The following is a 24,850-nucleotide window of genomic DNA, read 5'->3' as shown; positions in this document are numbered from 1 at the left end:
CGTGAAATGCCGAGTCTGTGAGCTCCAATCTCACCCGGAGCAGCTTCTACTGACATGGAGCAGGGATTATTGGGACCTCAAGCTGTTTGAAAAGATGCACAACAATTTTAATCTGAGGCAAAATAGTTTTTGGAATCACAGTTATTTGTGGATGGAGTGAGGATCTGTCCATGAAAATGTCACAATTATAATGAAAAATGCTGCAAATATTCAACTCGTCAAGAGAGAAATCTGTGCTGGGAGAAATAGAGGTAACGTTTTTGCTCTCGTACTTTTGTCATATGGCTGACCCTGCACTGGGTTGAACTGTGGGAAGGAATTTTTCACTCATTTCATATTATTCAATTTTTTGCAAACATGCACAGATCACTGATGTCATCCGAACTTCCAAAAAATATCGGTAATATATGATGTTGTGATTAGGCTCAAGTTTACCTCAGGTTATGGAGGAAAAGCATGAAAGCAGAGTTGACATTTATCAGATCAGCAGCGATCTCATTGACTGGCTGAGCAGACTCGATCGGGTGAATTGTAGCTTCCTGCCGACAAATGGCAGTGAAACTCACTGCGTCACAAAGGGGAGGCAATTGAATTGAAGTAGCGACTGTGATTATCTTTGCTGGTTGTGTACTTTGTGAATGTTCCCCTTACAGCTGATGTCCCTGCTAACAACACAACACAAAGGTGAGTAGCCTGACTGAGCAGTGATGGCTAAGGCACCTTTCCCCTCTTTAAGCGGCTGGAATATGGACCCTGATGTTCTCGGGAACAGGAACTGACATTGAAAGGATTGCAGACAGAGCTGCACTGCCTTTGCGTTGTCACCATCAGGAAAAATAAAACTTGATTTCCTGACCAGGAATCGAATCCCGGCTGCGGCAGTGAAAGCGCCGAATCCTAACCACTAGACCACCAGGGATAGTGGTGGATATGTGTGCATCGTTTCTTAATGGCACAACTTCTGGCTTTCTTTTTCTTTCTACGACAGTTGTTTCTCCTGCAAAATGACTGAATCATCGTGTTTTTACAGCACAGAAAGGGGCTCAACGACCCAGTTTCCAGCCTTTGCCCATAGCCTTGTGTGCTACGAGACGATGGGCCGGCCGTTTGAGATGTTCACGTTCCCTTGGGGAAGTGGGCCACATGTTCACCCTCAGAAGGTAGCACACAGACACATTTCGCAGAAGGTGACAAAGGCCTCAGCAGAGACCAACCTCCAGAAAGTAGGATTTCATCCATTTGGGTTATATTGTCCCATTTCACACTTCAAAACCAGAATCTGATTACAGCAAAGAAATAAAGCATTCGGCCACTCCCCTCTCCGTGTTGCTCCCCCATTGTTTACTTGTCAACCTACAGTTTATAATACCTCACCTCACTGCTGGCCTGTGGAGGAAATGACACTGGCATAATTTCAGACAGTATTGAAAGTCCTCTTTCAGATGTTGGGTGCCGCAGTTGTACAAACATTCTCATCTCCTCCAGTTAGAAGTAAACTCATGACTGGTGCTTTACAAGACCATTGCTTTCAATACTGCGCTACAGAGCCGAGGCTGTGCCCTGTAAGGTAGGGTTTCATGCATTAGAAACTGCAATGTAATAGATGGCAGGATAGTCTGTGCAGTATAAACCAAGACAATGCGACAACACCGTGATGGAGCCGAGGGGATCATGTGCCGAAGGATGAGAGATGTAATGCTGAATCAGGCAGTGACCAGGGTGATAGAGATATACATCGCCCCTCGTAGTCTGCTGATTAGTATTAAGTGCCATCAATGCCATGGCGTGTTCGTGGTTAAAATTTGCAATAATAACTCTGAAATATTGACTGACCTTTAGAAGTCGAATTATGTCATAGATCAGGCGGTATCGCTTCAATCTATATCCCAGTTCTACATCAGCAATGTCAGCTGCATTTGCCTGATGTACAATTTATTTCAGACAAAAACAGGGGAGATCATGGAAAGTGAAGGGGCAATGGTGGTTTGAGAGAGTTGACTGTCGGCCTAATGGAGCCAGACTCAGTGTGGCTGCTGAAGACTGGTTTTTCCTGTTTATCCTGGTATACAGATCACTCTGGAGCAGCCCAAATGTTCTGGATGTGAGTTTGCTCGCTGAGTTGGAAGGTTCGTTTTCAGACGTTTCGTCAGCATTCTAGGTAACATCATCAGTGAGCCTCCGACGAAGCGCTGGTGTTATGTTCCGCTTTCTATTTATCTGGTTAGGTTCCCTTGGGTTGGTGATGTCATTTCCTGTTCTTTTTCTCAGGGGATGGTAGATTGGCTCCAAATCAATGTGTTTGTTGATGGAGTTCCGGTTGGAATGCTATGCTTCTAGGAATTCTCGTGCATGTCTCTGTTTGGCTTGTCCTAGGAGGGATGTGTTGTCCCAATCAAAGTGGTCTCCTTCCTTATCTGTATGTAAGGATACGAGTGATAGTGGGTCATGCCCTATAGAGGTGGCCCGCTTCCCCGCAAAGGTTGCAGCTTGTCTCTTGTGGGCAATCCTTTGCAAGGTGTCCCTCCTCCCTGCAGATGGTGGCTTTGCAGTCGGCCGCCACGTGACCGGACCTACCACAGGCATGGCAGACTTTAGGTTGCCCTGCACAGGTCAGGTATACTTGCTCCCACTGATAGCGAAGCTGGACAGTGGGTGTACGATGTTCCTGTCAGTGCCCGTCCTCTGCGTCACCTTGACCTGCCTCTGACTGGTCCAGATCCCGAAGGGGTCCATGATGTTGGTTAGGTCCCCTTCCACCTTCACGTACATTCCAACAAAGGTCAGGACATCAACTGCTGGCACATGCGGGTTGTACGTGTGTACAGTCACCATACGGCTCCTCTGCACCGCCATCACAAACAGCAGGACAGCAGTTCATACAGAAAGCGTGTCCTCACCTCCTTTCTCCTTGAAAACCTCCAGGAAGCGCTCGCAAATTTTGGCACTCCTGAAGGTCACATTGTAGAAACCTCCTCCGGGGAAATCCTGCAGGCAGTAAATGTCCGCAGCAGCGAACCTACAACAGTCCAACAGGACCCTCTTCACGAAGAAGGTGCAGTCCACAGGTACACCTTCATCCACCTTCTTTACAGAAACACGGATGGTGTTCCGGACCCCCTGACCTGGGGCACGAGAACTTGCCGCAGCCGTCATTGCAGGTTGGCTGCTCCCCTGAACCAGCGTTCGGCCGAAGCCAGCATTAAGATCCATTGGTTGCAAGGGTGCACAGCCAACCCGACGTCTTCCTTCCACCTCCAACACAGCACTCTCCTCCACTCGGTCCACAAGAGAGTGTGTCTTTATTTTGTTCCAGATGTAAGCTGGTTCACTGAGCTGGAAGGTTTGTTCCCAGACAATCAGTCACCATTCTAGGTAACATCAACAGTGAACCTCCAACAAAGCGCTGTTGTCATGTCCCGCTTTCTATTTTTCTGGTTCGGTTTCCTTGGGTTGGTGATGTCATTTCCTGCGTTGGTGATGTCATTTCCTGTTCCTTTTCTCAGGGGATGTCAGATTGGCTCCAAAAGCCAAAGAAAAGAAAAGCCAAAAGCCAGAGAAAAAGAACAGGAAATGACATCACCAACGCAGGAAATGACATCACCAACCCAAGGAAACCGAACCAGATAAATAGGAAGCGGGACATAACACCAGTGCTTTGTGGGAGGCTCACTGTTGATGTCACCTAGAATGGTGACAAAACATCTGAGAACAAACCTTCAACCTCAGTGAACCAGTTTACATCTGGAACAAAATAAAGACCCACTCTTCTGTGGACCGAGAGGAGGAGAGTGCTATCTTGGAGGTGGAAGGAGGACGTCAGGTTGGCTGTGCACCCTTGCGACCAGTGGACCTTAATGCTGGCTTCGGCCTAATGCTGGTTCAGGGGAGCAGCCAACATGCAACGATGGCTGCGGCGAGTGCTCGTGCCCCAGGTCAGGGGGTCCGGAACACCATCCGTGTTTCCGTGAAGAAGGTGGATGAAGGTGCACCTGTGGACCGCACCTTCTTCGTGAAGAGGGTCCTGTTGGACTGTTGTGGCTTCGCTGCTGCGGAGATTTAATGCCTGCAGGATTTCCCCGGAGGAGGCTTTTACGATGTGACCTTCAGGAGTGCCCAGCTTTGCGAGCGCTTCCTGGAGGTTTTCAAGGAGAAAGGAGGTGAGGACCCTCTCTCTGTATTGACCGCTGTCCCGCTGTTTGTGATGCCAGCACAGAGGAGCCGTATGGTGCCTGTACACATGCACAACCCGCATGTGCCAGCAGTTGATGTCCTGACCTTCCTTGGAAGGTACGTGAAGGTGGAAGGGGACCTAACTGACATCATGGACCGCTTTGGCACCTGGACCAGTAAGAGGCAGGTCAAGGTGACGCTGAGGATGGGCGCAGACGGGAACTTCGTACACCCACTGTCCAGCTTCGCGATCGGCAGGAGGAAGGGCTACCTGGCCTGTGCAGGGCAACCTAAAGTCTGCCATGCCTGTGGTAGGTCAGGTCATGGCGGCCTAATGCAAAGCCTCAATCTGCAGGGAGGAGGGACACCTTGCAAAGGATTGCCCACAAGAGACAAGCTGCAACCTTTGCGGGGAAGTGGGCCACCTCTATAGGGCATGCCCGCAGCGGGAGACCACCTACGCCCAGGTCGCTGGCAGGGGCAATGCGGGGCCAGCCCCCCCCTGCCAGAGGAGAGGAAGGCACCAGGGCCCAGCAAGAACCCCACTAATGTGCAGGAGGGCCAGGTCGTGCAGGAGCTCCCAGCCCTGCAGGATGGGCCCAAGGCCAGCCAAGCGCCCCTGCAGGCTCTGCTCCCCGACAACAACCCGGAGTCGATGGACACGGTGACAGGCGACCCAGGGGAGTGGACGACGGTACAGAAAGCGAGGAGGAAGGTGCGTCGGCAGGCCCAGGAACTGCAACCATCAGGCGGGGAAGAGGCAGCTACAGGGCGGGCTATAAGAGCTCCTCTGACGAGGGGGATTCAGAAAGGGCCCACCTGAAGCAGAAGTTAAAGATCTCAAGGGAGAAGGAAAGCAGCACCCCGCTTCCAGGTGACGGGAGGCATCCTGAGGCTCCCTCCGACACGTGCCGCTGAGGCACTGGAGGGCCCCCCGGAACGTCCAGGCGGGAAGGAGGAAACACCGCGTCCGCAGCCTGACCCAGAGTTGGACTCTCCTGCCTCCGTACCCCCGACGGGGTGATGCACCCGGAAGGCAGCACGGATGGTTTCCTGAACCCAGAGAGCGTCCAGCAGTTAGCCCGGGCAATGGGCATGAAGGGACAGATGGAGGGGCTGGACCTTGGACTTGGGGACGGTACTGCGGTCACTGCCCACAATGGGGGTACGAGTTGCGAGCATTAATGTGCGCACTGTCAAGTCCACCGCAAGATGTGTGTCCACGTTGGCCTACCTGACCACCTTCAAGGCGGAACTCCTGTTTCTGCAGGAGTGCAGGATACTGCACCTCGGCAGGTATGGGAAATGGTCCGGCACCTGGACCCGTGGGCCTTCGTTCTGGAGGTAATGACTGTCGCTCCTCGGGCCTGGCTATTCTGCTGCAAGGGTGCAACTTCACCATCTCCCAAGTTCAGGAGGTGGTTGGGGGGCGTCCTAGTGGCTGACGTCACCTACAGGAATGCTCCCCTGAGGCTGATCAACGTGTACGCCCTAGCGGTACGGAGTGAGCAGTTGGCCGTCCTGCAGCAGCTTCCACCCCTGCTGGCTACGTCCAGGCCAGTCATCCTAGGCAGAGACTTCAACTGCATCATCGATGCAGATGGAAGATCCGGCGTGGGGACAGCGGGTGGGGGGAGTCAACTGGACATCACGTCCAGATTCCTGATGGGCACGGTGAAGGACGCCAAGCTGCTCGACGTCTTCAGCACCCCTGCATACGGAGCGCAGTGGAGGTACTCCTGGTCGCAGCCAGACGGGCCTATTCCCTCAAGGATAGACTTCCTGTTTGTGTCACGGGCGTTCTCGGTCAGGTCCACCGGCGTCGAGCCGGTGTTCTTCTCTGACCACTGCCTCCTGCTGGCTGACTGTCACTTACAAGATGACCAGCCGGCCGGCAAGGGGACGTGAAAGCTCAGCACGACTCTGCTGACCTCAGAGAACGCCGAAGAGCTTAAGAGGGAGTACACCAGTTGGAGAATCATGAAACCCCTCTTTGAGTCTCAGGGCGATTGGTGGGAGACAGTGAAGGAGAACATCAAGAGTTTCTTTGTCCTCAAGGGTGTTCAGAAGGCAAGAGAGAGGTGGGGAAAGCCTTTGCGACTCCAGAAAAGGGTGCAGAACCTGCTCCTTCTGCAGTTGATGGGGGTCGATGTCACGGAGGACCTCCGTGAGATGAGGAGCCAGCAAGCCTCGCTCTTCGCCGCGGAGGCCTCCAGGATAATATTCCAGTCCAGGGTCTGCTCCATGGAACAGGACGAGACGTGCTCGCGTTTCTTCTTTCAGAAGGTGCACAAAGAGACCTCTGTGTTCAGCCGGCTGAAGGAGGACGACAGCTCGGTGACGTCATCTCGGCCCGACATTTTGAGGATCAGCAGATCATTCTATGCCGGACTGTACGACACGAAGCCCACGGACAGCATGGCTTCTGAGTCTTTCCTGTCGTCTATCATAGAGGTCTTAGACGATGGCACAAGGGAGTGGCTGGAAAGGCCGATATCCCTGGATGAGCTGACCAGAGCCCTCAAGTCCTTGGAGAGGAATTGGACTCCTGGGAGTGACGGCTTACCAGTCGAGCTGTATTCCACTCTGTGGGACCTGGTGGGCCAGGACCTGCTGGAGGTATACGATGGTGCGCTTCGGGCAGGGGAAATATGCAAGTCCATGAGGAACGGCATCATCGCCCTCATTTACAAGAGGAAGGGGGAGAGGGAAGAAATTAAGAATTGGCGTCCCATTTCACTATTAAACGGGGACTACAAAATCCTGCCCAAGGTCATAGCCAACCGGGGCAGGTCTGTCCTGGAGTCGGTGATTCACCCTGACCAAACCTGTGCTGTGCCGGCCAGGAAGGTAGCTATGAGCCTCGCGCTCATCAGGGATACGATCGCCTACGTGCAGGACAGGCGGGTGGAGACCTGCCTCGTCAGCCTGGACCAGGAGAAGGCCCTCGACAGGGTCTCTCATGCTTACATGAGGGACGTCCTCTACAAATTGGGGTTCGGGGAGGGCATCTGCAATTGGATCCGGCTGCTCTACATCAACATTGTTGGTGCAGTCTCGATCAACGGGTGGGAATTGGACAGTTTTCCTGTCAGATCTGGAGTCAGGCAGGGCTGCCCGCTCTCTCCTGCCTTGTTCGTGTGCTGTGTGGAGCCCTTTGCCGCATCCATCAGGAAGGACATGAGCCTGAAGGGCGTGACTATCCCAGGCAGCGGAGGCCTTCAGGTCAAGACCTCCCTGTACATGGACGATGTCGCCGTCTTCTGCACCGATCGTCGGTTTGAACTGGCCTCGGGTGCCAAGGTCAATAAGGGTAAGAGCGATGTCATGTTCTTCGGGAACTTGGACGACCGCTCCTTCATCCCCTTCTCCGTCAGGACAGACTACCTGAAGGTGCTGAGTGTTTGGTTTGGTGGAGCTGGGGCGTGCACTAAGACTTGGGAGGAGGATATCACCAAATGGAAGCAGAAGCTGGGCAGGTGGACGCTCTGGTCCCTCTTCATCGCGGGTAAGAACCCGTTTGTCAGGTGCAAGTGGCTTTTGGTACTGTTGTATGTGGCGCAGCCCTGGCCTATTCCCTGGACCTGCGCCGCTGCGGTCACCCGGGCCATCTTCCACTTCATTTGGGGGTCGAGGATGGACCAGGTCCGCAGGGACACCATGTACAAAGACCTGGAAAATGGGGGAAAGAGCGTACCAAACACCACCCTCGCCCTGACGGCTACCTTTGTGTGCGGCTGCATCAAGCTGTGCATAGATCCTCAGTACGCAAACACCAAGTGTCACTACTTACTGAGGTTCTACCTGTCCCCGGTGTGGCGAAGGATGGGCCTGGCCTCGTTGCCGCGGAACGCTCCGAGTACTTGGACCGTTCCGTACCACCTGTCCTTTGTGGAGAAATTTTTGAAAGGAAACACCTTTGACCACAAGGCCGTCAGGCAGTGGTCAGCACATAGTATCCTCGAGACCCTTCGGGAAAAGGAGAGGGTGGATCCCATCGTGTGGTTCCCCATGCGGACTGCCAAAGTCATTTGGCAGAATGCTTCATCGCCAGAACTTTCAAACAAGCACAAGGACATTGCTTGGCTGAAGGTGATAACTTTCAGAGAAAAATGTTCCGTAACTTTCCAAACAGGCAAAAGATACATGGGGGGTAGGATTAGGGATGTGGCTAATTTAGTTATATTAATGTACAATGTGGCAGGTTTAATGAATTACATCAACTGAAAAGATCTCCTAGAGAATAGTGCCCATCAAATAGTGTACTTAAGAGTACGGTGGTTGGGTTGTGGAGATGGGTATTTCAAATTAAAATAAAAACACTCATCCCAATGCTGTGTCTTCTGTTAATTAAACAATAGGAAGTCCATGCATATTTATTACCCAACACACTGAACTCTGATCCTGTGCTATGTCATGTAAAAGGTCCCCTTTTTGAGTGGTCTGTAAAAGTCAAGTACACTTCACCTATGGGCTTCCTTTATGAAATCTGTTTTTAATATTAACAAACAACTCTTGGAAAATTGTCAAGGCAGGTTTCTTTTCAGAAAATGATGTTGACTCATTTTGACGGCGGTCATCTTTGGTGAATATTCTGCTACATCTTCCTGGACATTGAGCTCTAACTTCTTCCACATGACAGATAAGCAATTGGAGCAGATGGAAGCCATTTGGCCAATCAGGTCAGCTACTCCTTTTAATGAGGTCATGATTGATTTGGTAATCCTCAACATCGCTCCTCTGCCTGATCCACGTGGCCCTTGACAACCAAAATGATTAAATGTCTGTCTCAGCCTTGAATATACTGAGCCAGGACAGACTCTGTTTTCAAGATTTTCACAGATTTGCTTCTCCCAGTTTGTGCGAACATTCATCTTATTTCTGATTTAAATCAGCAACTCGTTTCCCTGAGATAACACACCCGAGTATAAATCAGAGCACAACCAGCCTCCAAAGTTCAGTGTGAACTCATCGGCATCTCCAGCACCAGTTGAATGTATTTAAAGCATTTTGGTTTTGAACCTCTCATTAAACCAACTGCCCTGATTTACACGTTAGATTTGCCAAAGACGAATCTGCTCCAAACGTACTTCATTGGCTGTGATTTAGATAGCAGTGAAAGGTGCAATTAAAATACAAGGACATAATTCTTTCTCAATCCATTGCCCTGATAATTAATCGCTCTGCTCATGGAAATGGATCCTTTCCATCCACTCTATTGTTCATCAATGTGTTTAGTTCAATTCAATCCCAAAACAGCCGACTCCGTTCTGATCAAGTGCAGGGTGACAGTAAATAGCAGGGTCATGACACACATATCACAAATCGCAAACTTGCCTTTCCGGTCAGATACATTTCATGACAAATATTAAAAGTCAGTCAGCAGACTGTAGTCATGGCTGAGTGTTTAAGGTGATGGATTAGAAATCTATTGGTGTTTCCCTGCACAGGTTTAAATCCTGCTCTCGATGTTTCTGTCAAAACAAGCTCATGTTTTCTCAGGTAGGGCAATGTGTTGATATTCAGGGAACACGTGTTCTGAACAAGAATCCAGCTGGACTCAAAGCCTCATCTCTGTTTCTCTTTCCATTTTTCAATTTTGGAAAAGTACAGCTGTTACAGACAATTACCATTCCAAGTGAAGTAGTTGGAAGTTTGAATTCACTCCAAGCCCGCTTTAAGGGCTCTTGCAAGAGCTTGCAATTTTCTATGGTGCAATTGGCTGTCGCGTTTGACTGTGAAATGTGAAGCTGTCGGTTTGAGGCCACTGAGGAAGGAACAAGTGCTGTTCTCACTCTCCCAGTTCCCTTTTGACTGTACAGTTATGGGTTTTAATGCAGTCAGGAAAATGTTGCCCAAACGGAAACCTTGTCTGGTGAGTGGCCTCAAAGGTATTTCAATGTTGTTTTCCTCGCTGCCATAACGAGCTGGGAATGCTTGGAATCAGAAACAAAAACACAAACTGCACTACAGAAAGGAGAAAACAGAGTTCTGAAGAAGTTCTGAAACGTTGACTCAAATTTGTGGCCCATAGATGCTCCCAGATCTGCTGAGTTTTTTTTCCTGCAATTTATATTTTGCTTGTGAATGAACGTTTATTTTATCTATTGAAATGAAACAACCAGAATCACCATGTACCAAATTTAAAATTTTAGAAATCTGTGAAGTTATTGGATTAAAAAACCCAGCAGTAATTTATTCTGCCACAGCTCAACAAGCCACGGAAAGCGACCTGAAAAGATACATGGTATCACCATTGTCCCAGTCGTCATGGGCAAGTGGTTAAGGCAATGGATTTAAAATCAAGGGGGGGGGGGGGCTTTCCTGTGCTGCTCCAAATCTTGCTGACTATGGGAGAAATCTGGGATCAAATGTGAGGGCTGCTTACTCTCTTCATTTCGCTTGTGACAAGAATCAAAGCATTGGGAACAAAACTTTTCACTCCGCCCACCAATGCTGGGAGAAGGCAATTCACTACGTGCCATTGCAGAACGAGCACAAACCTTCATAAACATTAGACCTTTAAGATATCCAATTGCAGGTCCAACCATGGTGAGGCTGTGAGCCATGTGCTGGGAAATAAGACAAAAACAGTCAGTTTTAAGGAAGGATCACCCGACCCGAAACGTTAGCTCTGATTTTTCATCACAAATACTGCCAGACCTGTTGAACATTTCCAGCAATTTTGGTTTTGTTCCGAGAACAATCAAGGTCTTGAGTTAAACTGGTTAGACCCGATGGGCTGAACTGTCTTTTTCTGTGGTGGAGACCACTAATCAGTTGTAGTCAGCTTCGTTTGTGAAGTCAAACTGCCTGACTTTGGGATAGGGTAGATGTCCCATTGCAATGAACATGGCCAAGGGATACACTTGTTCAAAGGAAGAACAAGAGTTTTAGAAGGTTCACAGAGGCAATCCGACTCTGAATGGATCCTTAGGCTGAAGTATTTCTCAACTGTGAGTGAAATTTCAGAAAGTAGGAACGCAAAGTGATTGGTGATAGCACTGAACAAGTTCATGTGAATAGTAGACAAAGAGGCGACTGGAAGAACAAAACAGGTCAGATTGCAGCAAACGAATTGTTTCTGGAAGGCATTGAAGGGGTTGCGAGTATGGAGCATCGAAGATAGGTCCAAATATTGAAGGTTTAAAATGTACCTGTGTGTCAGAAATGAAGGTGGGTTGGAAAGATTAGACAGTTCTTGGGGAACAGAAGGCTGTAAAGTGATCCGAATGAAGCTTTCCAAGTCATGAAGAGCATGGAGATGTTACAGGGAGAAGGCAAAAGATTGATACTAAAAGAGAGAATTATTTGCTTACTGTGGAGACGCAGCATAACTAAGGTAGGGTGCATGGCCTCCGTCTGAGCTGTGACAAGTTTTGTGATTTTGAGCGAAATTATAGATCGACCAACAGAATGTGAGAAATTAGACAGATTATATTACACAGCTGTGACACGTCTGTGTGCCTAAACAACAGTGAAGACATTTTAACATCATCCTTGAATGAAAATGCTGCAGTCCAGATGAAAATCTGAATACTAGCCTGACAACACAACGTAGCAAGGTAGCAGAGTGGTGCAGCAGGAGTGTGCTGGGCCCATAACCCAAAGGTCAATGGGTCAAAACTATCCTCTGCCATTTGCTTTGTGTGAGTGTTTTGGCCTGTACCATACATTTTAATCAGCTCTCTACTTCCCTCAGCTTCATCTGAAATAAGAATGTCATGTGGATGCACTGGCCAAGTTCACACAGGTGAGCTGATATACTTGTGAAGGTCTGATGGTCTTCTTCGAACTGAATTGTAAATCTTCCACTCTGAGATGGGGATAAACTGTTTCAGCAGGAGCACATCACTTGCAGTTTTTGCTTTCATGCCTGGCAGTAACTCCCCATGCTGTTTCAGATGTGAATGACAAAACGATCAGGATGTCAGAGACTGCAAAATGACACAGACAGAGTTCACCATTATTAGGGACAGGTATCACCGATTGTGAATAACTACAGAGAAATACAAGAGACAGACAGTCACTGTGGGCTCGATGGGCTGAACGTGAATGTGAATGACACCATGGGTTTATGACGTCACTCTCCCTGTCTCTGTGAGGGAGCGGGTGGGGGAGAAACAATGGCTCATTATTAACCCTCCCTTCCACGTTGTACTGTCTGCAGCCCCGCAACTCAGGGCCGTTGGGGATGTCTGTCAGTGAGTGAGTGTTTCACTCAGATTCTCTTAACTTGGGGCTGTTGGTGTCAGATATTAACTCCTGCTGCGGGCAGGCAGCAGACTGCGTCATTGGTCTTGTGGTCTGATTCTCATATTAGGTGGCTGTTGGAAATGTGAGAAGTTGCTGGCGTGATCCTTGCAAGAGCCGTTGTTGCCTCTGATGATTTTGTTTAATGTTCGGGAGAGTACGGGGGTGGTTCTTTATGAAATCGATTTCAGTCCATGTTTTCAAAGGGTGTTTGCTGCGAATATGTCACATACATCCACTTCACCTGATGAAGTTTTAGGGTTAGTAATAGTCTGAAACTATGTTCACTGGATTGGTTCATAAACTCGCACAGTAACTGAATAAAATGATGGCAAGTCTCAGTGGAGAAAGAGGTGACAGTGAAGCAGGCATCTGAGGACAAACTTGTTTCTTTTGCAAGTGAAATTTACTGCTTTCCAAAGTGGGGCCCATTGAACTGAAGCAGTAACAGAGATTCCCTTTGCCGGTGCTCACCTCCTGAATCACATTTCCACCTTGGTCCATGTTAACATCACAATTTGACAAGAAACTGCTTGCACACAGTGGGCCAGTGGTGTAATGTATAACGTGTCTGACTGTGGATTAGACAATTGTATGTTCATGTCCTGCCTGGCTTCAATGCAGCTAACAGTTTTTCTACACTTGCAAGTTGACATCTCCTTCCAAATCAGGAATGTTTTTGTTGTCAGATTCCAAGGGCTGAAGTGATCAGAAATGAAAAGTTGCACATGAGCAGGGTTTGGGACATTTTCAGCTCACTGTCTGTTTCATTTCCAAGCTCACAACAACAGTTCTCATTGCCTGGAGAACTGGCTTGTGGTCCATGTAACGCTGCCTCTGCCGGGAAACGTGTGGGGACAGAAAGTGAACGTGAAGCACCTGGAGCAGGTGTAATCCTGAGGCCTCTGTCAAGCTCGGGGATGTGTCTGTGTGTTTCAGGCTGTGGCCAAACATGAGGATGTGTTCCGTGAGTGGGCTGTAACACAGGTTTACTGTCACGAAAACTCAGTCCAGTTTGTAGATTGCATAGCTAATCTCATTGATATCTGCCCTTGATACATCAGAACGCACAACGCGGCGGGCCAATAGCTGGAAACTAAGAGTAGAAAACATAAATGTCTGATTACATGCACTGACACAATGGGCCAGATGCTCATTTTCCATGCTATAAAAACTCGAATACAGAGACAAAGTGATCTGTCGCCAAAAGGAGCAAATATGGAAAGGCAAAAACAGTGTTGTTGAGAAATAATACAAGCATCTCCGATGCGTTCCCTGGTTGTATAGTGGTTTGGATTTGTAGCTTTTGGAACCATGGCCCTGGTCTGACCTATTGAGTGGAAGTTCTTCCCTCCCAGCTTTTTGTGACAACAGCTTTGCTGACTCATTGTGCTTTTATTCATTAACTGGCACCACTGGCTCGGCAGCATTAATTCAATCAACCACATTGCTGTGGGTCTGGAGTCACATGTCGGTCATACCAGGTGAGGGTGGCAGTTTCCATCCCTAAAGGGCATCGGTGAACCAGATGGGTTCTTCCAACAACCGATTGCATCGCCTCCCCTGTGAGGAGAAGGAAAGGGGCTGTGAGGTAACTAACTGTGTCCCAAACGATATTCAAACTAATGTGAAACAAAGAACTGCACATGCTGGAAATCTGAAATAAAAACAGGAATTGACAGAGAAATGCAGCAGCCCTGGTAGCACTGGTGGAGAGATACAGAGTTAACATTTCAGATCCACTGACCGTTCGTTCGAACCCCAGTTCAGTTTTGCCCTTCTATATTATAATGCCAGGGAAATTATCACTTTCAGCTGTCGAATCAGTATATTTATCAAAATATCGCATTCGTTTTCAGTCATCAACTTTACAACTTTAAGAAGCTTTTATCGGCTGTAATGCTGCTTCCTTCACCCTCAGGTGGTGAAAGGCTCTGCTTAAATGGTTTTATTTGCCTTTTCCTTTCAGTTAGTTAGCAGCGGTGTCGAATGGAGAATTGGGCCTTTTAGTGTCTACCTCAATATGCATCTCTATTTGTCTCTCTTAGTCTCTAGGCATTCACCTCAGCCCCTTTTATATTCGTCCGTCTATATCCCTCATTTCTCTTTTCTGATGTTTGAAAAGTCTGAAAATTGGGGAGTGTTTGAGAGTGGAGCTGCTGAGAGGCTTCCTCACCACAAGCACCACTCCCACCCCGAGTGTAAAGCCTGGAACTGGACTCACATTCTCCAAATAATGTTTCTGTCACTTAGGGACTGAGGCAAGGAGACATTTATTCCCCCAAAACATGATGAGTGTTTAGACTTCTAAATAGTATCCCTAATCCACCAGAATAGAAACAAAATACCACAATTAGACGATTACTGTGATGTTTTTACTGTTGGTGTAAAATGAATGAATGCTGACAGCAGAGAATGAGGGTGATCAGTTCCTGGTGTCTGTCTCATTACCACGATATTCCACAGGAAGGCTGCAGTTTATTCTGTCTCACCTTGTTATTCCTACCAAACCTCCGGATGAATTAATTGTAGCAGGAAACCATTCCCTGATGGGGACAAAACAGGTGTCAGGAGTGCCAGCACCGAATGATAACTGTCTGCACTCAAACATAGGAACCATGGTCAGTTCTCTGCACAGACAGGGCAAGTAATGGCCGCGTGGTATCATCGCTGGACTGTTAATTCAGAAAGCCAGGTAATGATCTGGAGACTGAGGTTCAAATATCACCCCCAGAAGATGATGGGATTTGAATTCAATAAATATCTGGAATTAAGAATGTAATGATGGCCATAAATCCATCATCAGGGGACCAAAACACATCTGGTTCTCTCATGTTCCACAGGCATCATCTCTCCTTACCTGATCGCGCCTACATCTGACTCCACACCCAGAGCAAACATGGTGGATAATTAGCAATGAGCAACAGATGTTGGCCGAGCCAGTGATACCCTCATTTCATGAATGAGTCGGGGGGGGGGGGGGGGGGGGAACCTTTGCTATTTAAATCAACAATATGGCATTTCAGAGATTTTGAAATGAAGAATCTTCATTGTAAAGCTCAGGCACCACTCGGATTTTAACTCAAGATCTGTTTCACTACACACTGTTTTTTGCCCATCCATTAGGGCATTTCTTTAACCACGCAATCACAGTAACTTGGGGAACTTTGCTGTTTCAGTGTTACTCAGTGAGAATTTCAATCTAATCCTACATTTCAAACACATGCCATTCACAGCTGAATATTGTCGTGTGAAAATACACGGAAAGAGACAATCTCCTCCGGCTTTGGTTTAAATCTGACATCTTCACCTGTTTAAGTTGACTGGATCAAGAGCATGGGCTCATCCTCTCAGGGCACATGAACAACGTTAACACATGCTGAGGGAACCTAAGAAGAGAAATAGGTACATATTGTACAAGAACTCCGGGGTTGGACAACAATGACGTTCGAGGCTGTGGGTGGGATGTCACCTGCGGTGATGAGGTTGTGGATGGTTTGGGAGATGATGGTTTGGTGGTCGGGCGTGGGGTCATGATCAAGGGGGCAGTAGGAGGTGGTGTCGGAGAGTTGGCGTGTAACCTCAGCGATGTAGAGGTCAGTGCACCAGACTACAACTGCGCCTCCCTTATCCATGGGTTTTATGGTGAGGCTGGGACTGGAGCAGAGGGCTGCACGTTTTGCAGGGGAGAGGTTGGAGTGGGTGAGAGGGGTGGAGAGGTTGAGGCAATTGATGTCATGATGGCAGTTATTGATGAAGCGGTCGATGGAGGGTAGGGGGCCTTGGGATGGTGTCCAGGAGGGGTGGGTGCGTTGGAGGAAGGAGAAGGGGCCGATAGAGGGAGGGTTAGGTTCACGATTAAAGAAGTAAGCGTGGAGGCGGATGCGGTGGAAAAACTACTCAGCATCCAAGCATGAGCGGAACTCGTTGAATTGTGGGTGGAGGGGGACAGAGGTGAGCCCTTTACTGAGGACTGACCATTCGTCCTCAGTAAGGGGGGTAGTAAGGAAGTGATGGTGTAGACTCGGTAGGGCTCAGTGTTTCTGTCTCCTCTGGAGCTGCTGGCTGTGGAGGCGGTGGGCAGAGTTGCGTACGGCGGTAGTGGGTGGAGATGCATCGGCGGTGGGTGGAGCGCCGTAGGTGTTGGTGGTGGGCGGAGCAGGGTAGGAGGCGGCAGCAGCGGTGACAGGAGGAGTGTCCTCAGTGTCTATGGTGTTGGACTCGGAAATGGAGGCAGTGGCATTCACTGTCCCAGAAACGGTATATCCGGCGTTGGAGGATGTGACATCTTTCCTGGTGGCTCCGACAGTGGCCACATGGCCAATGGTGGCGGGCACATTATGTGGGAGTTCCTGGGTAGGGTTGGGGATTTGGGAGGTGGAGGAAGCCCGTTTTGGGTGATAGGCATCAGGAAGTTTACTGTACTTATGGTTTTTTTGTGCTCACTAAAGCTGAGTAGAATTGTGAGTTCAGGTTGTGGATCCTACGAAGAATAAAAAAAAACAAGAGAGCTCCTTTGCAGGTCTGAAAGAGGGAGGATCTGAGCTGGGGTAGGCTGGATTGCAGTGCCTGGAGATGCTGGCGCATTGCTCCAAGTGTGTGTTTCACGAGTCACAGGGAGAAACACTTCTGAAGGGTCTTAATGTACTGAATGTAGACATTGTCACGTTTGGGGCCAAATTGGGAAGGCTTGAATGTGGACTGTAGTCCAATGGGGATGATCTGGTTCCATAGGCAGGTACTAAGAAAGGTAACGTGGCTCTAGTACCTGGTTTGCTTCAGTATGTGGCAGAGCAGTTTCAAGGCCGAATACGGCAGTTTTTTAAATGCTTTTCCAGGGTAATGGTGAGACTGCATTGAGAGCACTGTGGGCATGATGAAATCAGAAGCCATCCAGAGATGATTGACTGAAGTGATTCCTGTGAGAAGTATTTATCTTCAGAGGAAATCATAATCAGTCTGGCCCTGGATTTATTGGACTTTAGGTGAATGACACATGGTCTTGTTTGAACCCAAAATATTCCGAGCAGTCTTTTGAAGTTGAATGCTGAAACAATATTTCCATTTGTGAACAGTGGATGGACTGTAAACTGGAGAATATCTCAGTTAGACAATGGTGACTTATTTCTTTTACCCTTTCAAAGGATTGTGTGCTTATGGAAGTCTTTCCAGAGAGAGATGGAGGATAAGTCATTGAATATTCTTAAGGGAGAGGCAGAAAGATTCTTGACTAAGAATGGCACACTAGTGTTGTAAGGGGTGGAGAGGAACGTTTATTTGAGGCCACATCCAGATCTTTCAAGAGCTCATGGCATGGCAGACTGGGTTTGATTTTTCTGATCACTTACTTCTGATCCAAGTTTCTACGTCTATTGTCTTCAGAAACCGGAAAATAAGGAGAGAATTAATGTGGTCACGAAGGCTCTCCCTTTCAGAATGTTGGGTACAACTTCCAAATACGATTTTTGAACGACACGATGAAAATACTCAAGAAAGTTTCATGGTTTTTCAAAAAGATCAGAGACATAGAACAAAATTAAATTCTCATTAAAGCTGCTTTAGTAAACAGATCAGGCTGAATATATGTCTTTAATAGGACAGATTACTTTTATTTGTTCTGGTGAGATGAGTTTCATCGACAAGACCAGCATTTATTTCCTCTGTCTAATTCCCATTCAGAATACGATGGTGAAACCCAGGGACACTAACAGATATGTTTCATGGAGAAGTATAGGATTCTGAGCAAGTGACAGTGAATGGGCAATGATATATATCCAAACCAGGATGCTGTGTGGCCTTGGACAGCGTAATCCTCAACATTTGATGCTCACAGCATATGGAAATTGTAAGATTGTATTTTCTGTTTTCAAAAATTAAGGTCAGAGAGTCATTCAGTAAACAAACAGGACCTTCAGCTCAGCATGCCTATTCCAGTCAAACAAACAAAACTACATTAATCACACTTACCTTGAAGTCTACAGCCAGTAGGCTCTGGCATTTTGCATGCTCCTCCATGCTGCTTCTCAAATGCTGAGTTACCTTGAATTAACTGTGATCTGAGATTTGGCTTTTTTCTTTCACTTTATGCTTGAATTGCGTTTTGCAAATATATCGCATGACATCACAGACAGTGATTAGCTCGATAGATCATTAAAAATGTCTACACTGCTTTGTGATCTTCTGGAAAATCAGACTTTCTTTTTAATTCATTTCGGATTTTAATGTAGATCGATCAGCCCTAATTGACCTTGAAAACCTCCAGCCCGAATTTCACGAAATTGGAAATTTAGCGGACACTGAAAAAAGGTTACTTCAGAGTACAATGGGATCTTGATCAGATGGGCCACTGGGCCAAGAAGTGGTAGATAGAGTTTAATTTGAATAAATGTGATGTGCTGTTTTTTGGAATTCAAATTAGGGCAGGACTTATACTCTCAATGGTAAGCCCTTGGGGAGTATTGCCGGAAAATGTGTCCTGTTAGTGGGCGCATAGTTCCTTGAAAGTGGATTCAGAGGCAGCTAGGACAGTAAAGAACGAATTTGGTACAACTTCCCTTTATTGGTCTTTACATTGTGTATAGTAGTTGGGAGGTCCTGTTGCAGCTGTACACTGGTTAGGCCACTTTTGGAATATTGCATGCAATTCTCTCTCCCTGCTATTGGAAGGATGTTGTGAAACTTGAAAGGGTTCAGAAAAGATTTATAAGGGTGTTGCCAGGGTTGGAAGGTTTTAGCTGCAGGGGTAAACTGAATAAACATTTTCCTGGAGATTCGGAGGCTGAGGGGTGACCTTACTGATATTTGTAAAGTCAGGAGGGGAATAGACAGGGCATCCAGACAAGGTGTTTTCTCTGGGGTCGGGGAGTCCAAAATTAGACGGTGCGGGTTTAAAGTGAGCTGGAAAATATTTAGAAGGGACCTCAGCAGTAACTTTTTCACACAGAGGGTGGTGTGTGTGTGGAATGAGTTGCAAGGGGAAGTGCTAGATTTTGGCACAAATACAACATATGAAAGGATGGGCATGTGATTTGGAAGGGTTTAGAGGGATATGGGCCAAATGCTCGCAAATGGGACAAGATTTATTTGGGATATGTAGTTGGCACAGACGAGGTGAAACTGAAACCTCTGTTTCCATTCTTCACAATATTCTGACTCTATGATTTGGTGAATTTCTGATTAATAGTTACATGCAAGATGTTTGTTGCTGGAAGTTGATTATCTCATTGAATAGGAGGGCTTTTGGTTTGCCTCCTGTTGGAGATAATTCCTGCCGGACAGCATTGAAGAACTATTCTTGTTAGCCATTCATCAGCTAAACCTGAATGGTGCCCACATCTTTTCGAATAACGACATAGACGACTGCAATAAATGAGGACCATGAAACGGTGCTGAGGACTCGGTTTCAATACAGTTGGGTTGCAAATGTTTTAATCTCTTGCCAATATGCTCTGTTAGTTTGTGAGAATTCACAATCCTGGCTCAAACAGAAACACTCTCTTTGGCAATGCATATTCGAGTGACACAAACATGGAACTGGATCATGGAAACAGTACTGGAAGGGAGTAGAGGTTAAGAACTGGCAGGAAAACAAATACATCATCAAAATATGCACATGGGAAGAAGGAGTTTATTGTTCTTTTGAGGAATGACACCATAACAGCTAAAATACATTATTCGAATGAAGGGAAAGCTGTATCCATTTTATCAGTTTCATTAAAATAATGGTGATAAACAGCTGGAATAATCTGGCACTGACCATTTGAAAAAAGCTGGATGTTTTCAGAGATAGCTGGGCTGTCCCAGGTTGAGTAAGTGCTGATACTTTCTGAGAGATGCGGTTTTGAAAAACTTTCTGAACACAGTTGATGGAACAGACAAACAAGTGCCATTGGCTAGTACTTCGGAATATATCAGACCTTTCATGGCTGCTACCACATAGAATCACAATTGAGAAAAGACTCATTGAGACTGCACCACCAGGTGCTGATCCAAATGCTTTTTATAGTTTGGCATGTTACCTGCCTCAGCCATCCTCCTAAGCAGTGCATTCCAGACACCAAATAGCCTCATCACAATAGGACAAACATCTCCTGACAGAATCGGAAGTCAGTACCGAAAATTCTTCGGAATTTTGTGAGGACAGTGAGCACAGTGTTCTGTACTTTCGCTCTTTATTGTTTCAGCTGGTGTTCCAATTTCATTTGAAGTAACTTACCATGCCGCCCATGCTACTTCACTCATTACGGCATCATGGACCCGAAGCAAAACTGTGATCAATGCAAATTGGAGAGAATCCTGCACAATCTTGGAACCCCTTATAAACAGCTCTGTGTGTACTTCTGCACCACTTGGATTGGAAGCGTTTCAGGAAGGCAGCTTCATGTTACGTTCTCTAGAGCTCTTGATGATGAAAAATAAACACAGCCTTTGCTCGTGGCTGCTAAAATCCATGGATGAGTGTGTCTTATTAAGAATGTCAAGATACTTCATGGTTTCAAAGTTGAGACTAAAGTCTTGGAAGGTAAGACATTGCCAAATGAGTGTAAGTCCAGCGACATCCGGAGCATGGCACCACATTGAGTTAAAGGTCCTTATCGTTTTCAGTCAGAGGACTGATCATGCGAAATCAGTGCCACTGAGTTCAAAGCATTCTTGGCAATTTATCTCAACGTGACATGGCATCAATATTAGGGATGTTTAATACAGAAACTTTGCAAATGTCTCATTTAATGATCATTCATAAATACTCGAAGGTCAACTCAAATGGCAGCTTTGTTGTTCTGATCCAGATCAAACAAATTGTGACAGTCCAAAACAAAGAAAAGAAATTCTGGAATGAAACTTATCCAGTCCAGCAGCATCTGTAATATAATAAAGTGTGAAGCTGGATGAACACAGCAGGCCAAGCAGCATCTCAGGAGCACAAAAGCTGACGTTTCGGGCCTAGACCCTTCATCAGAGAGGGGGATGGGGGGAGGGAACTGGAATAAATAGGGAGAGAGGGGGAGGCGGACCGAAGATGGAGAGTAAAGAAGATAGGTGGAGAGGGTGTAGGTGGGGAGGTAGGGAGGGGATAGGTCAGTCCAGGGAAGACGGACAGGTCAAGGAGGTGGGATGAGGTTAGTAGGTAGCTGGGGGTGCGGCTTGGGGTGGGAGGAAGGGATGGGTGAGAGGAAGAACCGGTTAGGGAGGCAGAGACAGGTTGGACTGGTTTTGGGATGCAGTGGGTGGGGGGGAAGAGCTGGGCTGGTTGTGTGGTGCAGTGGGGGGAGGGGATGAACTGGGCTGGTTTAGGGATGCAGTGGGGGAAGGGGAGATTTTGAAACTGGTGAAGTCCACATTGATACCATATGGCTGCAGGGTTCCCAGGCGGAATATGAGTTGCTGTTCCTGCAACCTTCGGGTGGCATCATTGTGGCAGTGCAGGAGGCCCATGATGGACATGTCATCAAGAGAATGGGAGGGGGAGTGGAAATGGTTTGCGACTGGGAGGTGCAGTTGTTTGCACCTCATATTCCGCCTGGGGCAGGAACAGCAACTCATATTCCGCCTGGGAACCCTGCAGCCATATGGTATCAATGTGGATGCCACCCGAAGGTTGCAGGAACAGCAACTCATATTCCGCCTGGGAACCCTGCAGCCATATGGTATCAATGTGGATGCCACCCGAAGGTTGCAGGAACAGCAACTCATATTCCGCCTGGGAACCCTGCAGCCATATGGTATCAATGTGGACTTCACCAGTTTCAAAATCTCCCCTTCCCCCACTGCATCCCTAAACCAGCCCAGTTCATCCCCTCCCCCCACTGCACCACACAACCAGCCCAGCTCTTCCCCCCCACCCACTGCATCCCAAAACCAGTCCAACCTGTCTCTGCCTCCCTAACCGGTTCTTCCTCTCACCCATCCCTTCCTCCCACCCCAAGCCGCACCCCCAGCTACCTACTAACCTCATCCCACCTCCTTGACCTGTCCGTCTTCCCTGGACTGACCTATCCCCTCCCTACCTCCCCACCTACACCCTCTCCACCTATCTTCTTTACTCTCCATCTTCGGTCCGCCTCCCCCTCTCTCCCTATTTATTCCAGTTCCCTCCCCCCATCCCCCTCTCTGATGAAGGGTCTAGGCCCGAAACGTCAGCTTTTGTGCTCCTGAGATGCTGCTTGGCCTGCTGTGTTCATCCAGCTTCACACTTTATTATCTTGGATTCTCCAGCATCTGCAGTTCCCATTATCTCTGATACAGCATCTGTAATATGACTTTTTCAGAACAGGTTCATAACAGACTAGATATGTTAACTCAAAATGTGTCTCCAGATGTTGCCTCATCTGTTGCATTTCGCCACCAATTTCTGTTGCTGTTTCAAATTTCCATAATCTCCAGCATTTTGCTTTTCTGGACTGGCCCAGCTTGGTGAGATTTTGACAATATCATCCATTCCTGTTTCCGTTAGTGTTATTGTGCCGATTACACTCATCATGCCCCAGTGTCTGTTTCTTCTTTTAAGTTCCAAAAAAATTGCGAATATCATCCTAAATGCATGAATATCTGGAAATCAATTTTGATTAAAAGTAAATTTAGAGGCAGCTGCACTTCATGAGACAACAGAAATAGATTACTCATGACGGCACAATCCGTGCCCTTCACTGAAAGCATCTCCCCTCAGGCTCTGAAACCTTTTCATACAAATCTCAGAATATTTATAGCAAAGCTGTGGTCACTCAGCCCATCATCTCTGTACCGGCTGGGGATGAACTATATTCCTACTATTATTATTCTGTCATCTCGCGATACACCTAACATTTTGAAATCTTGATCTGCTTTTAATTTTGAATATCCTGGGCATACCCAATGATTAAAAAGTGTACACATAATACATAATTTCCTACATCACATTTAAAGTTATCATACTATGATCATATTGTTGTTTGGCACTCCATCTCCCAAGTATAACGTATTGACTTGCTCTGTTTTGCATTTCATTCTGTCTGTCAGAATAGGTGCTAGTTAAATACTGGTAACATTGGGATATCACTGTCCTCCTCTCCAGTCACTGCAGCCACTGCTGCCATTCCACTGTGTCTCTGAACCATTGTCACATTCACTCTGTCCCTGACTATTTAGTCCATGCTCTTTAATGAACAACGTCATTGTACACGCTGCATTTGTTATTAGTTTTGGTCAATTGAATCAAGAAATGTAAGTGTTACTGCTTTAATGCACAGAACCTGCAATGAAGAACTTTGCATGTTGAAGATACATCGTTGTTTTATTACAACAGCGAGGAAACCACACTTACTCTGCAAGGTCAGCCTGACTACGCTCAGCGATTATTTTGTTGTTGTTGTTGGCTGTGTCAGAGTAATCAGCACAGGAATAACATTTTGATTGTGTTTTTTTTTGGAGGGGGAGGGTGTTGGTGCAGGTGGTTACAGCATTGCACATGGACAACAGGGCAGAGCCATTTAGCCAGAAAAATGAAAACATCCATCATTCTCCTTCACAGCAGACATCGTTAGAGCAATTGCTGATGGTATATAAGACCTATAGCCAATGATGTTAACATATGCAATTTAGTCCAGTTTTAATTGTGAACTGAAGGTTCACTGAATGTGTGTTGAAAGGGGTTAACTGGAACTGTTTGTTCAGTGACTGTGATTGATGTCAGTCTCCATGGATTTGAACTGTATCACAGGAGGCTTTCCCTCTCCTATTACTAAGGGACTCCATTCAGTGTGTTATCCCATAGTATAAGTGAGACATCAGCGACAGCGCTAACAGGGCTCAGCAGCTGCAGAGAGAGGGGACGGAGAGATCAGAATCTGAGAACAATAGACTGGAATGTTACAACAATGGATCAGAATCTGAGAACAATAGACTGGAATGTTACAACAATGGATCAGAATCTGAGAACAATAGACTGGAATGTTACAACAATGGATCAGAATCTGAGAACAATAGACTGGAACGTTACAACAATGGATCAGAATCTGAGAACAACAGACTGGAATGTGACAATAATGGATCAGAATCTGAGAACAATAGACTGGAATGTTACAACAATGGACAGGAGTTTATCCTGGGGTCTTTTCTATCTTACCAACTATAGGTCGACATTACCAGATCGGATACTAGGTGCACTGTGGGTTATTCAAGTTGGTTACTATCCCATTCTCGCTATTATTGGTGTTCCTGGTAAGTGTCTCTATCTCTGTCCAGTCATTACTTCCATAAAGTATATTCAACTTTATTGCTGTTTCTGTTGCCTACATTTGGAAAAGATGGAATCTACTATCTTCAGTTTAATTAAAACCTCACTTCATTGTCCATGAATTTCAGACTCATCCTTCACAGCATCTGAGAACAAGAATTGTTCACATCATTGAGGGCCTTTATTGATTTATGTTTTGCTATTGACTCCATCACC

The sequence above is a fragment of the Stegostoma tigrinum genome, unplaced genomic scaffold, assembly GCF_030684315.1.
Source record: "Stegostoma tigrinum isolate sSteTig4 unplaced genomic scaffold, sSteTig4.hap1 scaffold_140, whole genome shotgun sequence".
NCBI lineage: Eukaryota > Metazoa > Chordata > Chondrichthyes > Orectolobiformes > Stegostomatidae > Stegostoma > Stegostoma tigrinum.
This window is presented reverse-complemented; position numbering follows the sequence as displayed.